At 47.6% G+C, this 17,276-nt stretch overlaps 1 protein-coding gene across 6 annotated transcripts in view; it reads right to left on the bottom strand.

Moving 5' to 3' along the window:
* The window catches only part of DPF3 (double PHD fingers 3), a 252,853-nt gene that overhangs the window by 29,644 nt on the left and 205,933 nt on the right, over positions 1-17,276 (bottom strand). The window lies entirely within an intron of this gene.

A 17,276-nucleotide genomic window follows, 5' to 3' on the forward strand; every position in this document is an offset into this window, starting at 1 on the left:
AGCTGTGGTTCTGTCTATGCTGCCCACAAATGATATTTTTAGGGATACTATTGATCCCAAATTGCCCATCTGGTTGGTGGGATAAACAAGCCTTCTAAAGTTTGCCAGCTAAAACTCAAAGTGAAAAAAAACTAAGAAGGAATTTAAAATACACAGTTAGTACTGCTAGAATTCATGCCAACATTTCCAGTAGACAAGCCCAGTCTTAGTCCAATGCCACGCAGAAAGCAAAAGAAATCTAGAAACCTAAAGCACTTCTCATCGACCACACCGCCCACCACCATGCGGTATGTTGGGCCCATACGGATGGGTTGTCAATGAATCTGCAGGCAGACCGAGGCCTTGGGTAAGGTTTCGTCCATGAGGAATACCAGGTCTGGGTTGTGCTGGTTGTGCAACAGTGGGCAGATATTGCCAGGCAGGGAGTGGAAGAAGAAAGTCACCAACGTGAGCAATTCAGTTCGCTCTCCTTTTAAATCTTTAGCTGGAATTGTAGATTTTAGGCAACCGTCTGCCAGAGTGATGCTTGTCCCACAGCAGTTTGTGGGGGCCAGCCTGAATCACTGTCCAGAGCCCAACATCAACATCAGATGTGAATATCTGACATCAGCTGTGCATTGCAGGCCTCTCTGGACACCAGGAGCATCCAGCCGTGGGCCCTGGCTAAAGGCTCTGGATGTTCTCTAGCAAAGTTAGCCTGAAGAAGAAACTGTTGCTCAGGTTGGAGCCCCTGTCATCCCTGTGCTTCCTTCTGTCCTGGAGGGTTTTATGGTGTAATTGCTGGGTAGCTGGTGGGAAAGAGGAGCGATTACTCAACATCAATTGCCTGTGATTCTCCAGCTGCTGATCTTCCATGAACTGGAAGATGGATTCACACGTGGTCTAAGTTCTTGAGTTGTCTGAGGGCCTTTGGGATGGTATTCCTGTTTTCTTCTTTCAAAAGTATTTCAGAGTTGTGCCACGTGAAAAGAAAAAAGATACTAGCTTTTCTATCTTTTCTATGTGAGACTGGGAAGCAATCATGGGAGTGCCAGGAAGTAAAGGACCGACAGCATGCCCATGACAATTAGATACTTTGTTTTAGATTTTATTTTTTTAATCATTTTAATCTAATTTGGAGGGTTCTTCTGACTTTGTGATGTACTTAATTGTGATCAGGTTCTTAGAGAAAAATGATTCTATTTAATGTGACCAGATTCACTGAGCACCTACTAACTGCCAGGAACTACGCTAGGGGCTAAAGTTTCAGAGATGAACGTGACATGGATCCTATCCCGCAGAGCTCAAGTTTAGGAGGTATAATAGGCAGACTCTAAAACAGCCACCAACGATCCCCCTCTCTTGGCATGCAAACCCTTGTGTGATTCTCTCCCTTCGTGTGGGCTGGACTTACAGACTCACCTCTAGCAAGTAGAATGTGGTGGAAGTGATGGGATGTCGCTCCTCATATTGTTATAAAAAGACGGTGGCTTTCCTCTTTGGCACTCTCTGTTATACTTTCTTGCTCACATGCTCCAGGGGAAGCCAGCTGCTATATTGTGAGATGCCCTCTGGAGAGGTCCATATGGTGACAAATGGAGTGAGGCCTCAGTCCAACGGCCTGGGAGGAAGTGAATCCTGCCAAAAACTGTGTGAGTGCACTTGGAATTGGATCCTCTCCAGGTGAGCCTTTGGGTGAGCCCACAACTCTGGATGACAGCTTGACTGCAACCTCATGAGAGACTCTGAGCCAGTCACTCAGCTAAACCACACCTAGATTCCTGACCTGCAGAAACTATAAGATAATAAATGTTTGTTGTTTTAAGCTGTTAAATTTTGGAGAAACTTGTTATGCAGCAACAGATGACTACTATGGGGAGAGAGATACTCTTTTAAAAATGACTATAATACCATGTTATAAGTGCTGTAACACGGGAATGAATTAAGTGCTTACAGATGGAGAAGCAATAAATAATGAAGAGCTTAGGGAAAGCCACTGAGAGGAGGTAGCATTTCAGCTGGGCTTTGAAGGATGAATATGAGTTTTCTAAGTGAAAAAAGAGAAAAGAGCATTACTGGGAGAGGAAATAGCAGGAAATTCAAGGTGGTCCACTCCAGCAAAGTAGAGCAGCTCAAGGAGAGCAGAAGAAAAGGAGAGTGGCAGAAGATGATGCTAGAAAGGTAAGGAGAAAGGTTGTGAAGGGCCTCCTATATGGGCATAAAGATCCGAATTTGATTCTGTAAACAGGAATCTTCAGAGTATTTTTAAGCAGAGACCTGATTTGCTTTTACCCGTGCTTTAGAGAGATGACATTGGTGGTAGGACAGAAGGTAGATATAGTGGAGATGGCTGGGGCAGGGTGACCAGTTACAGTATCCATTTACTCAATGAATTTTTATTGAGCACTTATGATGTGCCAGGCACTGTGGTAGATGCTAAGTAATGAATAACAGAGACAAAAACTCCTTGTGGAGCTTGTGTTCTAGTCAGGGCACAGCCCAGGACCAGCCTGGTAACAGTGGGGATAAATGCAGGAAACATTTAAGAGGTAGAATTGGTCAACAGGACGTGATGCCTGCCTAGACATGTGTGTGAGCAAGAGGGAGGAGTCAAAATGACATCAAGTTTCCTAGGTTTGGGCACAGTGTAGATGATAACACTGTTAGCCAAGATGGAAATGGTAGGCTTGCAGAGAGTAATAATAGACTCAATTTTGGCACAGTGTATTTGTTGTGCAGATGAGACATTCAGTGGAGATGTCCAGGTGAGAATATTCAGTGAGAAAACATGGGTCTCTATTCAGAAGAGAGAACCAGGCTGGAGATATAGCTTTAGAAATCATGTTTGGGTGGTGGATGAAGCCTTGGAACTTGGGGAGATGCTCAAGGAAAAGACCACAGAGTGAAAAATAAAAAGGACCTTCTTGGGTGTAGAGGGAAGGGTAACCATTGGAACTGAGGCCATTAAAGAGCATCAAGAAGAGAATTCAGTGAGAAATAAACATGTGATCACAAAAGGAGGAAAACGTCAAGAGAGCCCCTCATGGCATCCAAGGAAGAGGAAGGGATGGCCACCAGCATCAAGTGAGAGATGATGTAAGATAAGAACTGCAGAGAACGTATTACCCTGAGGGAGCCATTGGTGATTAGAATTGGATACAGTGGTCTCCAAGATTAGGGGCCCTCATGCCTCTCTGGTTGACTGGATGGTTTCAACATTGCAGAGGGAAGAATTCACATGCAGAGCATCTCACAACATGCTTCTCCTTCCACAGGGTTTGTCCATCACACTCAAGCTTGGAAGCACCATATAAAATAGTCTTAGGAATATTGTCTTTATCTGATTCCAGTCATTGATAGCAGGGGTCATTTTTGGGTGCAGGTTCCATGGCCAAATCTAGCATCAGTTTCCATCCTTCCCCTAGGAGACACATCAAGTCTCTGGAAGCCATTTTCTTTCCTCCTGACCTTGGATTGAAGCTCTTCAGTCCCAGGTGTCGGAGCCCTGCCTGTAAGGCCAGGGCAGCTTCTGGTGGAGGTGTCTCCCACAGCTCCAGATCTGGTCAAGTGGGCCTGCCTGTTCTCTAGGAATGCCCAGATCCAGGAGGGACATCAGCACCAAAGACAGGAGAACAGCATTGTGAATGACTGAACGGTGACGGGAGGATGGAGACGGTCTCCAGGTAGCAGTGTTGGTGGCTGTGGTCCTTTTTAGAAATGCCCACAAAGTCTTTGATTCTCCTCTTTTCAAGAGGTAGAGGCTATTCCCCAACCCTTGAATGTGGGCTTGGCTTAATGGCTTGCTTTTAACAGATACGGTAAAGAGGAAGTGATGATATCCAACTTTGGAGACTAAGTTATGAAAAGGCCCTCAGGTTTCCATTTTGATCGCTCCTTCTCTCATACATCCTCTCTCTCTCTCTTAATCTTCTCTCTGCACTCACTCTGGAGGAAGCCGGCTGCTGTGCTGTACCTGCCCTGTGGAAAGGCTCACATGGAAAGGAACTGAGAGCAGCCTCTGGCCAACAGCCAGCAAAGAATTGAGGCCCTCACTCCCATAGCCCGAGAGGAACTGAGGCCTACCAACAACATGGGAGGGAGCTTGGAAGCAACTCCTTGAGCCCCAGGGAGCCTTGAGATGACTGCAGCCCCGGCCAGCATCTTGACTACACCCTCATGAGAGAACGTGCACCAAAACCATCCTGCCATGCCATTCCCAGATTCCTGACCCTCCGAAACTATGAGATAATAAATGCTTGTTGTTCCAAGCAGCTGAGTTTGGGGGTAATTTGTTACACAGCAATAGACAGCTAATACAGTGGCGCAGGAGGAACAGTAGGGGTCTGGTGGGAAGGCTCTAGGAAAATGAGATATTTGAGAGGAGTCCTGCTTAGGCAGAGTCCCCGGCGCCAGGAGGCCCAGAGCTGGCTGAACAAGAAAGGGCGAAAGTGGGTTTGGGATTTTACCTCATTTCCTTGCCTTCATAGAAGGCTGTTACCCTTTAAACAAATCTTTTTTAAAAGAGCTAATAGTAGGAACTAAGATAATTTAAGCTGCATTGTGACCTAAAAAAAGAAGTGACAAGGTATGAAACCTCACAATGCAGAGTGTATCCACAGCTTCTAGGGCCCAACCCGTCTGCAGTGCGGCCCAGCGGGGAACGTCTCCCGCAAAGGAGCTGCCATCTCTGGCCTCTGGGCTTGCCCCTGTTCCCCTGTCTGACCCTCACCCTGCTCCACCCCTCTTCTGCCTACCTGAGCCTCTAACAAGATTTCCATTTAGGTTCCCTGGAACAAACCTCCCATCTTAGAAAATCAGGAACTTCCTGGACATTCAACAAACTGATATGAGCAAAGCAACAACCTACAGTAGTATTTTGGCCTAAAGATAGCAGTCTTGGATATCCTAATGATAAATACTCATCACGTTCTCGAGTAAGCACCTCTCCATTTACTGGTTTCATTGGATTCCCCACAACAACCCTGTGAGGTAAGCAGGACAAATAAATATTCCTGATTTACAGGTGAGGAAACTGAGGCTCAGGCTGGCTCAGGCAGTCAGCAAGCAGTGGAGCTGGGGCTAGAATCCATGTCTTCACACTCTGGTCCTTGGACTCTTCCTGTGTTCTCTCACTACATCATGCTCCAAGATGGCCAACCCAAACGCAGCCGCCCAACTTCAGGCCAGCTTCTTGCTTTCAGCTGTTAAATATAGCAACATTTTCCCCTTTTATTCACAAGAAGTTTGCTAAGGCACAGTAATGTAGGTCACTGAATTTCTCTGTGCCTCAGTTTCCTCAATTTGAACCACACAAAGGTGGACTTAGCTGTCCCCTAAGGCCCTTTGGGGCCTCACCGTTCCACGCCTCTAGCAAAATCTCTCAGGGAGCTGGGCTTGCTTGCATGAAGCAGGGCATCAAGTCCTCACCACGCGGCAGTGACTAATCCTAGAAAACCCTGGGGAAGACTCGCCCGGGAGTGAGCCAGTCCAGCCCACACGAAGGGGCCCTGGAGGCTGCCGGAAGTAGGTCAGCAGCCTATAGGGGCGTTTTTGGGCTTCAGCTCCTGAGAATCTCAACAGAGGTCCCCCGGCCTCATTGGCCGCAGCTCCTCTGCCAGGGGCTGGAGTGGGGAGGCGTCACGCCCCTTTGTGCCCCTCACCATCCCCTCAGTCTTGCCGGGCCAGTTATTCCCCCATGGAGCTGGGGGTCCAGGTCCTCCATAGGTTACCTTGAATGGACCATCCATTGTCAGTCTTTTCATGGAACCTCTGAGAGAAGCACAAAAAGACATCTGGCATACAGAGTGCCAGACGCCTCCATTACACTGTCAGTCAAGAAAGGACAGAAATGTTCCTCACTCACCTTATTTAGGAGAGGAACAAAGGAGCAGACAGAAAGAGCCCTGCTTTTTGCATTCACTAGACTGTACCATAGTCGAGATGCCTACAACCCCTCCCCCCACCCTGAAGCCCCGACAAAGGTTCATTAGCTCCTTTTAATCCTCCTCTCTCTCTGTCACTCTTCACCCCCAATTCCCCCAAGTCACTTTCCAAACTGTGATGTCAGGAGAATGGAAAATGAGGATGATGGTGGTGACAACCAGCTTCACCTGAAGACTCTTGCCCAGGCTTCTTGAGCTCCTAATGTCCCTGATGTCCTTCAACACCCTCAAAAACAAGGAAACAAACACCACACTGAACCAGAACTGCTTCAAGGAGAAACATCCCTGGGCTGCGTGGAGGACATCAAAAGCCAGAACTGCCTGGCCTTGCATCAACTCGGCACTTGCTTCCAACTCCCAACACAGAGCCATCACCTGCTCTGCACTCGTCCTGCAACTGTGGCCACTCGGTCCAACGGACAGATCATTTCCCACCAGCCAAATTCTCCTCTAAGATTAATCTGATGTTTCCTTACCATCAAACAAATATCTATGCAACAAATTCATGAGTGAGAATTAATCTCACTATTTCCTTAGAAAGTTAGAGGAGTTGATTTCACATAGGCTTTATTTTTCCTCTGGCTGTTTTAGAGAGTTGAGATAGTACAAAAGGAAGCAAATCAACAGCAATTTCCAGTTACCAGTATCTGTCTTCAGATTAATAGAAATGATGCCCTAAGACATGTAGTCTATTCAGTACAAAAACATCCATCGATACTAGAATAATGCAGAAGGAGAGCCTTCCTGGTACTTTGCAAATAGACAAGAGCCTCACAACTGTTTGAAGCCTCACAACTGTTTGAAGACTCACAAAGCCCTTCTGGATAAGCTGTGATCAACTCCACTCCATAACCAGGGACATGAAGGCGCCCAGTATCTCTGAAATGGCTTTGGTTCACCTGAGGAATAGGTGTAAAAAAATTAGGACTACATCAACAGAAATCTGACTGCCCTTCAGAGATGGCTAATTATGTGGCACATATGCCACTATCCCATCCCAGACTCATGGCAGACATCACTAATCAATTCAACATTCTCTTCCAATCATCGTAGATGAGACGTGGGATCCTTCTCAACACAGCACTCCAAGCAGCCCTTATAGGAGTCTATGAGTTTACATACAAGAGGAAACCTAGTGACTGACTACCTCTGAGCTAGAAGCTATTAAGCTTAATAGGTTAAAAGCTTCATGTAAGAATTAAGGATTCAAAACTTAAGCAGGTCACCAATCAAATATTAACTCCTGTTTCCCTTTCTGTGAGTCAGAGAACTTATCAAAATAACTAGGACCGAAAAACCAAATATGGCCTTGTTTTGTGGTTGGACTAACAGTATTCCTACAGTCACATACTTCTGTGTTCACAGAAAATATTCTGAAAGACCCTTTCCAAAAAGGGATTTTTTTGGAAATAGTCGTTAATATTTTTCCTACTTCATCAGTTATGAGGTATCCACCCTCCCTTTCTCAATTCTCATTCTCGTGTGTCTAATTGCCCACGGCAGGAAGTAAGCTCCTTAGCGTCACAAGCCTCTTCGCTGTCTGCTCACAACTGCCTTTTTTAGATTCACCTTTTTCTCATGACCACTGACCCAACCACCACTATGCTCTACGCAAAGGTCACACAGAAAAATACTCGCCACGGTCCTTCTCCCCCCCGAACCCCACAAAAACGACTGCTCTTTCTGCACTTCTTGCTTTTGCACACAAAGGTCTCTCTGTCCTGTCTCTCAACTCCCACTCACAGCCCAACCTGTCAAACAGGTTGTCTACACTCTGGCTACATAAAGCGTGGTCCATGAGCCAGAATCAGGAGCATCACTTGGGAGCTTGTTAGAAACACCCATCCCAGACCTACGGATTCTAAATCTGCATTTTAACAAGATCCCCTGGTGATTCATGCGCACAGTGAATTTCGGGATGCGCTGCCCTAAATTTACTCCCTCCCTTTCTGGGATACCCACTTGGTCTTTATTCTCTCTAATCGGACTTCTCTCCCCACCTCTCCACCAAAATAACTCTTATTGAATGAGTGAATCCTTCAATTTATGTATGAATGAAAGAATCAATGAAATACCACTTCCACCTTTCACCTGCCTTTGGAACTTCTGTGCATCCTTCAAGGCCAGCCCAAATGGCCCCAATCCTGTGAAGGCTTTTCTACTCTCCAAGGCAGACAAGGAGTGCTAAGAGGCTCGGGAAACTGCCTGACCACACCCACTGCACGCTCTCAGCACCCACACTGTGCCGCCTTTGAGAATGTCGTCAGGAAGAATGCCCATGACCTCCCATAGAAGTCGCTTGAGGCCATTGTCAGGAGCAGAACTCCATGGTGGGACCCAGGTGGTGAGTCTAAAGTTGCTTTGTGGACGAGACCCGGCATGAGCTGACCTAAATCAGGTTCCCACCACTGATGCCCACTCTACCCGGCTTTTCAACCCCCCTGAAGATTTCTCTGCTCTCTTCCTTCAAGACACATCAAGCACCCATCTCTGTCACTCTCTTTGCCTGCACGGGGAATTTTTCCTCTTCCTTTGGAGAACAAGGACCTCAGAGAGGAAATATCAGCAGCTGGTTTTCCCAGTTCCCCAGGACACAGCAATGCCATTCTGGTGACCTAGTGGCTTGCAAACTTTAGAGTGCATAAGAATCACTAGGAGAGTGAACATGCAGATTAAACATGCAGATCCTGATGCAGGGGGTCCTTGGGACACACTTAGTGACCCTCTGTCTCCTAGACTTTCCCCGAGGCTCCTACGTATCAGCAAGCTGTGCCGTGACGCAAGAGTGTGGGGCCACGGGCAAGTCCACCAGCTGCTCTGACCTTGACTCTCTGCCTTGGTCAAACGAGGGCTCTAAAACCTTTCCTGCCCACCTCATCCTTTTATTGTGAGGATCACAGCAATAGGGCATACGCTACTGCTTTGTTAAACTGGAAAACACCGTTTTTTTTTTTTTTAAAAAGGCAAAATTTTACCACTCTTCTGCATTGCTTTGGCACCAACAAACAAACCTTTATTCCCATTCCCAGAAATTTTGTATTTCTCTCAACCTCATAGCCTACTGTAGACACACTCTTAAGTGTTGTAGACAGTCCCATGATTGTTGGATTCAAAGGACATCATGTTATACTGGCCAGTGTCCAGACATATGCTGTCTTCCTGATAGCAGTTCTGTTTGCCAGACCTGTGGGTCTTGTGCGTAAACAGGAGACCTTAGCTTCCACTCAGGAGCTTGAGACAGGCAACATAGGCTCTCTCCCCAAGATAAGACCTTTGACACAACAAAGTACTAAAATATTTCCTTTGTATCAATAAGAACAAACACAAATGCCCATCTCAGTGTTTGTGGGACTGATCCGACAGGAGTAGGAAAGACTTAAGCCATCGCTGCCATTGTGTCATCATAAACCATTGAATATCTTTGCACCCGAATTAAATTGCACTCATTCAATGATGAATGAATGAAACAGCCCCAGAACAAGCGTTGCTTCCTGCCATTTTCTATTTCAGTGTCTATTCAACTATTTTAAGAGGAATATACGTGAGCCCAAATCAAAAGGGGACAGCTAGTAATAGCCAGCTTGGTCTTAATTTATTGAGGATACCATCACTTCTTTTTTTTTTTTTTAAAGATTGGCACCTGAGCTAACAACTGTTGTCAATCTTCTTTTTTTTCTGCTTTTTATCCCCAAATCCCCCCAGTACATAGTTGCATATTTCTAGTTGTGGCTCCTTCTAGGTGTGGCATGTGGGACGCCACCTCAATGTGGCCTGAGGAGCAGTGCCATGTCCGCGCCCAAGATCCGAACCAGCAAAACCCTGGGCCGCCGAAGTGGAGCGCGTGAACTTAACATCTCGTCCACGGGGCCGGCCCCCCATCACTCATTTAATCTCGTCAGGAGCTCTAACCTACTGACCCCACTACTTATCACCACCTACCACAGTCTCCATCATCGCCACTCTCGCACCTGTCTTTGACTCCATATCCATCCCTAGAATCACACCCCTGCACACATCTGCTTACCCCTCTCTCCCTCTTTCCTACTGACCCCAGCTCCAGTTAAGCCCAATCCTTCACCCATTCTGTGCCTGTACCCAAGCAGAGAAAAACACAGCACTGTGCCCACCAGTCTCCTTTGAAATGGTGACCACCAATCTTGGCTGTGCTCCCCCATTTCCCTGCTCAAACCATTCTCCCTCGTCTCTCCATCTTCTCAAATCTCCCATCACCCACATCCCCTCCTCACACTCTCCTTTGAAAAAAGATCTCATCTTCTCCGTGCACATCCTCCCATCTCCCTTCACCTGTGCTTGTACACTTATCCTACTAGTACCAGGAACAAACTCTCCTGGCTCCCACCCAAGGCCAATCCCCCGACTTGTGCCTGGATCCCAATCCCTCATGTCCCTGAGGTTTGTGTTCCTGCTATTATTCCCTCTTGCATCATCGGTTTCTCTCTCTCTAGTCAACCATTCTATCAACATGCAAATATGCTGCGAGAGCTCCCATCTTTCAAAGAGACCCTTCCTGACTGAACATCCCCCTCCACTGAGGGCCCAATTCCTGCCTCTTTTTCAGCACAGCTCCTTGAAAGTGCCAGTGCTCTCCATCCCGCTTTCTGCACACTCTCTCCTCCACGCACTCTCCTCTCCTCCTCCCTCCTCCCTGGCTTTCCCTTCTCAGTCTTCTTTGCTGGATCCTCCTCTTCTCTGCTCCTCCAGACTCTTCTTTTTATCTACTTAGACCCACCTCCCCTAAATATCATCTACACACTTGTAACTCCCACATTTCCAACCCTGACCTCTCCCCTGAGTTCCAGACTCATATATCCACTTGCCATCGTGGTTGGGAACCCAAATAACAGAAAGTAAGAAAGATCCAAGATGGCGAGAGATCATCACAGAAAAATTCCCTCTCAAGGCGGGTGCTGACCCTGCAGCCAGGAGAGGAGCCTTTGGTTAAGGGGGGCTGTCGTATCTTTATGAGGGCAGGAGGCAGCACTCACAGCGAGCAGAAACTAGCTGGATGGCACCAGCTTTCGGCAGTGCCAGGATGCACTTTGGATCATGAATAAGTAAAGAAAAGAGGTCATCACAGGTCCAAGAATCATGAGAACAGAGAGGAGAGAGAGTGAGAAGAGGAAGAATTAGTAAATCGGGGGAAGGAGGGAGGAAGAAAGGAAACAAAGAAAGAGGTGGGAGACAAAGAAGGAAGGTAGAAGGAATAAGAGAATGAAACAAGAACCAGAGACGAGATCTTGGTCCTTGCTTATTCGGGAGACACAAACAGAATTTGGGCTGAATTCTTAAACAGATACAGAAGCTCAATTCTTTGAGTTTTCCATGACTACGACTAAGGGGTAGGATTTATCGAGCTGCGTCCTGGATGCTAGGCTCTTTGAAAACACTTCCTTATTTGATTCTTAAAACAACCTCTGACTCGGGTGTCACTGGCCCCACTTTATGGAAGCTGAAGCTCAGAGCAGTCAAGTAACTGACTCAAGATGACCTGGCAAGGGGGCAGCAGAGGCAGGAGGCAAACCCACATCTTATCCCAACATCCATGCAGGTAGCCACCACCCTACTTGGCCACAGGAAATAGGCAATGGGGAAGGACACTTCTCCTGACCCAAGGGGGCTGAAGGGCTGATGAGAGCCCTCCCCAGAACACGGACCTTCTTATGGTCCCTTGGCTTCCCAAGTCAGAGGGCTGCCCACCTGTGCTAACATCCTGCTTTCTTCCCCAGTTCCCGCTGTCTCCTGTCCACCCTCCAGGCTGTCCTTGAGGGGAACCTGAGGACTCAGCAGGGTGGCACGAGGACTTAGGAACTGCTCATCCCAGCGCTCACAGCTAATCTAGGATCCCGGATTAAAGGCACTCCCGAATTATCCAGGGCAAAACCAGGTCAAGGCCACCTCCAAACCCCACCCTCACAGAGTTAAAGGTGAGAAAGTGGAAGGGCTTAAAAGGCAAAGAAGCTCATTAGCTCCCTGAAACCAGAAGGGGAGAAACAGAGCCTGGATAGAGGGGGAGCTGGAGGAAGCTGGGCAAGGAAGAGAGCACTCAACTGGGAGTTCAAGAGCATGGGCCTGCCAGGCCCCCAGGAAGCTCTGCAATGACTCTCCTGTGTCCCTGTTTCCTCCTCTATGGGATCAGCCCTGAGGCCTCTTCTCTGCACACAATGGCCAAGGACAGGGTAGCACTCGGGGCCAATGCAACCTCATCTGAAACAGGTCCAGCCTGTGGGACAATGGGGCCTGACCCATGTAAGGCCAGAGCTGGGAGACCCCAGTGATTCTCCACAGGTGTGCACCCTGCAGATGCCCCAGACCCACACAGAAGATATCCTGTCCAACCCTAACCCAGCTGGTTCTCACCTGCCTCTTCAGTCTGGCAAAGATGTAGATGGAGCTGGGGAGTCTGTGAGTCACAGGCATGAGTAGATAGAGAGGACAGAAGAGGCATCTACCTCCAAGACATGATTAGTCGTCATGTTGGGTTGGGAAGGAGGGTTCAAACTGCCATCTCTCCTCCAGACTCCTGTAACGGTGCCTGAAGCTTCCACCACTGAAGCGACCCCAGTGGCTTAAAAACTTGACTTCCAAAGAGCCGCCATTGAAATGCAAACCAACTTCTTGGTCAGGACAGAACTGTCACGGGTTCCTTACTCGATCCACTCACAGCCTCTGACTATCAGCACCAGAGTGAACCTTGGACCACGTGGTCCAAACTCTTCTTCAAGCACATGAGGAAACTGGTGAGCTCCCAAAATGTGAAGTGACTTGCCCAGGGTCATAGGGCAAGGTGACATCAGGGCTGGGACTCTCAACCAGGTCTCCTAAGTCTTTCCACAGCGCGGACTAGCCCCTGGGAGTATAACCCAGGTGTTCTGGAAGCTCGGTGTCCTGCTACCAGGGCTGCCCTGGTTTGTGTTCAGCTGCCATGGTAAGCAAGAGCCCATGGGGCCTTCCCAGCTGCCCCCTCCCTGACCCTGCCTTCCAGAAGGATGAATGCACATCAAAACCCTGGGGCCAATATATTCCTGAGTACTGTCTGCTCTGCACCCAGCTCCCTTTCCCACAGCCTGCTGGGAGGGAGAAGTTTCCAGGAGGCACAGCTCTAAAGGCTTTCACAGAATGGGGACCCCTCTAAGAAACATTCCTCTGTTTGGACAATGGGGGTAAGGCAGGAAGACAGGAGGATGAAGAAGGAAGTAATTTTTTTTTTTAACATCACATTTTCACCAAAATGGCATCCTGGAATTTTGAAGATCATCTGACTTATACCAGGTGAGATTCGTTATTTACAAAGATGGAGACTGAATTTCTTTTGAAGCAAGTCAACCAAATAATGCCTGGTACCTTAAAATGTAGTAATGAGATCAAAAATGTCCCAGGAAAGGAAAAGTGCCCAGCCTGGGAGTGAGAGGGAGCGCTTTGCTCCCCTCCTGACAAGCTCCCCGCCTCCTAAAATGGTCCTGCAGGGCTGCCCAGCACAGGGGAGCCTGGCCAGGGCAACTGGCTCTTTCCAGCGGCCAAGTCTGCCTTTGCTGGGAAACCTGGATTCATTAGCACACTGGCGAAACTCACAATGCTGACCAGCCACTGGGGAACAGGACTCCCAGCCAGGATGGATTCTCCCAGGAGCCAGCAGAAGTCTTGTTACTAGAGGAAAAGTAAGGTTCCCTGGAAGAGGTTGGAGGAGAAAGAACGAGAAGGTACAGAAGCCCAGAGCCCTTGGTTTGAGGAAGGAGGGCAAGGATGCGGGAGGGTCCCCCTCCCTGGACGATGGTTAAAAAGGAAAGAAAGACAGCAGCCTTCGAAGCCAAATAGACATGTTCATTTGCCTGATTTGGGGCAAGTTACTACTTAACCTTTCTCCACCTCAGTTCCCTCAGCTGTAAAATGGGCCTGGTCCCACAGGGTTGTTAAAGGAGGCGATGAGATTGGGGAACCTACGATGACATGTAGTTAGTGTTCCACGACCCTGGTTTGCCTTCTCTCCCTTAGAATACAAAACCAGCCCCAGGTAGTCCAGATGAAAAGCCCATAGGGAAACTCTCCCAGTAAGCCCTGGAACAAGGCACAGGGGCCTTCTGGGGAGGACGGCTGTCCCAGCGGCCATGGGCTGCCTCATTTGGCCAACCATCCTTAATTTCTCTCTTCACATTTTGGGAGCCCTGGAGTGCTCTTCACCCAAATGAGGCATGCAGCAGAAATGAGCTGTGATTAGCACAGCAGAGAGACCAGAAGAACGCAGGGAGCGGGGGAGCGCAGCTGCAGAGAGGTTCCTGGAATTAATGGAGAGGGAGCAGGGACGGCAAGCTGCTGTCTCCGAAGATCTCTCTGCCTGCACCAATCACCAGGCAGGGACTTCTCTTAAAGCCAACCTTCCCAACCTCTGCAAGGCACAATCAACTCTGAGGGCTGCCTGTGATAGACCTAAGGCGCCATTAAAGGCAGGCCTGGTGTTTGCTGCGAGGCGCACAGAGAAATTTCAAGCCAGGATGTAGATGATATCTGCATGCAACAGACACAGAACATTGCACTGGAAGCAGTTAACACTCGGCCCCAGAACGTTGGCTGTACCAGATCTACATCAACATTACAGCCTGAAAGCAGATGAAGGAGAGAGGGATTTTGAAACGGCTTGGTGAGGCTGGGCTACACGAGGCCCAGGTGCTACATAAATGGGGGTGGGGAAAAGAACAGTGGATCCAGCATCCAATTGTTTTTCCTTTTCTCAGAGGGAAGGTGAATATTATTCAGTTGTGGGTTTCAATTCTATGCTGTCAGATAACCTTTTCCGTCCAAGGCTCTGCCACTTTTAACCACGCCTAAGCCAAGATCATTGTCACTGAACATCATAAGTAACAAGCAATGGCAAATGTAAATTTCCATTGAAATCCGTAAATTTCAGAAAGATCTGGAGTCTAGTCTAGGCCCTATGACTTCTGTGTAGCTTTGGCCAAATCACTGGTACACTCATCTGCTAAGTGGGACAGTAACCCCTCACATGGCTGCCAGGAAGCTCACATTGAGAGTGCAGTGGCTATTATTTAGCATGTCAGGAACCGTCCACCATTCTTGGCCACCATGGAGAAGATGGCCCATATTCTTTTTTTTTTTTTGAGGAAGATCAGCCCTGAGCTAACATCTGCTGCCAATCTTCCTCTTTTTGCTGAGGAAGACTGGTCCTGAGCTAACACCCATGCCCATCTTGCTCTACTTTATATGTGGGACACCTGCCACAGCATGGCTTTCCAAGCAGTGCCATGTCCGCACCCGGGATCTGAACCGGCGAACCCCGGGCCGCCAAAGCAGAACATGGGCACTTAACTCCTGCGCCACCGGGCCGGCCCTGATGGCCCGTATTCTTTGGACTCACCATCCACATTCCTCACACATGGCTACACCTCCTTCGGCCTTAGGCACCAGTGAGGAACCATCAACAAGATGAAGTGGAGAGAGATGAGCATTAGAGAGAGAAATGGAAGCAAGGACTCAGGATTGCAATCTCAGGACTTCTGGAATCCTCGAACTTCTAAGTCAGCTAAGGGTCTCCAGCCAATGGTAACAAAAGGAGCTTCTACACCCAAACACAGGCAATGGCCAGAATCTGAGCCTGGTGTCCCGGCTTTTCCTCACATCGTGTCCAGTCACCTATCAATCTAAAAAGGGTACTTTTTAAAATAAACCCTTTCTCCAACTTGCCTAGCTAGACAATCATAGATTTTGATCTCAAATTTCAATTGGTCTCAGATACAAAGCTCTCTGGAGCCAACCAGCATCTCAGGATGTCCCAGTCTCCTCCTCAAATGCATTACAAAGCAGGAAGTGGTATAATAGCAGTTTCTCTGGTCTCAGAATAATACTTGGTGGGAAATGCACATGAATCATTAACCACCAGATTTGACACTAAGCAAGATGAACATTTCATCAGTTTGACAAGTGTCACACACAAGACAGGATACAGTGGAGTTCTGTTACAAGTCATTTAGAAGGAATACTGATCACTTCTTTTCCCCACAGGGGCTAGGATCCCACAACCATGACAGGTCAGGGGCAGCCTGCTGGGGAAGAGTATTCAAACCCAAACTTCTTGACATACACAGTTCAGCTGTCCTTACATAACGTCCTAAAGGTCACCTTCGTCCAGCTCAGGAACTCATGATGCCCCTGACTTCCTAGCATGCCTGTTTCCTTTGCCGTGGATCTGGCTCCAGCACACGCGGATGCTATTTACATTCCTATGACTTCTCCCCACAGCCCAGGATCTTCCCCCATCCATTCAGGCCCAGACCGACCTCAGAGCTTTTGCTCAGGAATTTCCCACTGCTGCTTTCAGTGGCCTGCCTTCTCTTTGCCCACCCCAACTCTACTCATCTTTCCACAAAGAACTCTCCCCTACTTCATCCCGTGCTGCTAACTGCCCTTGCTAAACCCTCCGGCACTAACATTTTGCACCAGCTTGGCACTTAATTATAAACGGTCTTGTCTTGAATAATATCCTCACCACCTGTCTCTCCTCAAGAACAGAAAAGATGTCTTACATAGTAGAGAGAGTTTTATAGCTAGGAAATCCTCAATTAGAAAAAAAATCAGACTTTACCAGCTGTTACTACTACCTTTGTCAACTCCATCTCTCTGAGCCTCAATTTCCATTTCTGCGAAATAGGAATAGTAATCTTAACTGGAAAGGGCTGATATATGGTTTTAACAAGCTAACATCTCTAAGAAGCCTATTGGTGACCAGCACATAGACAGTATGCCCAAATTTTGTATCAATTCCCTGTGCTTCTCTTTTACGTCCTGCAAAACCTAGCACGGTATTGATACATAGAAGGCATTCAATACACATTTGATTAATTGATTAGTAATATAAAGCAAACCAATAACCAGAGGGTCACTATACAAAGCAACAGTGTATGGTCAAAATGTATTGATTCATTTTTCAATTATGGATGAAAGGTTGATGTCCACTGAGGGAAAACAATCTATTTTAACTACAGAAGTTTTCAGGATTACAAACTGCCCATCTCTCTGAACCCACAGCTCAGCCAAGTGGAAGTTTCAGCAGAAGTGTCATGCTAGTAATTCATCACGCCCCCCCCACCCCTTCTTACGCAAGTTATCTCCATTCCCAACCTCTGTTACACTTGCAGTCCACAGAAAGTTGACTTCACACACTAAGTGTGGTACAATCCTTGCTACTTCTTTAAATCAAACAGAAAGCAAAATTATTCTATAGGAGTTCTTTCCTAAGCTTTTTAGAAGAATACTGATTACTGTTTCCCAAGCAGATTTTTGATTTATATATATAAATATAAAATTAACTTCATCTTCTAATAAGAC

Source organism: Equus asinus, chromosome 7 (assembly GCF_041296235.1).
Source record: "Equus asinus isolate D_3611 breed Donkey chromosome 7, EquAss-T2T_v2, whole genome shotgun sequence".
NCBI classification, from domain to species: domain Eukaryota; kingdom Metazoa; phylum Chordata; class Mammalia; order Perissodactyla; family Equidae; genus Equus; species Equus asinus.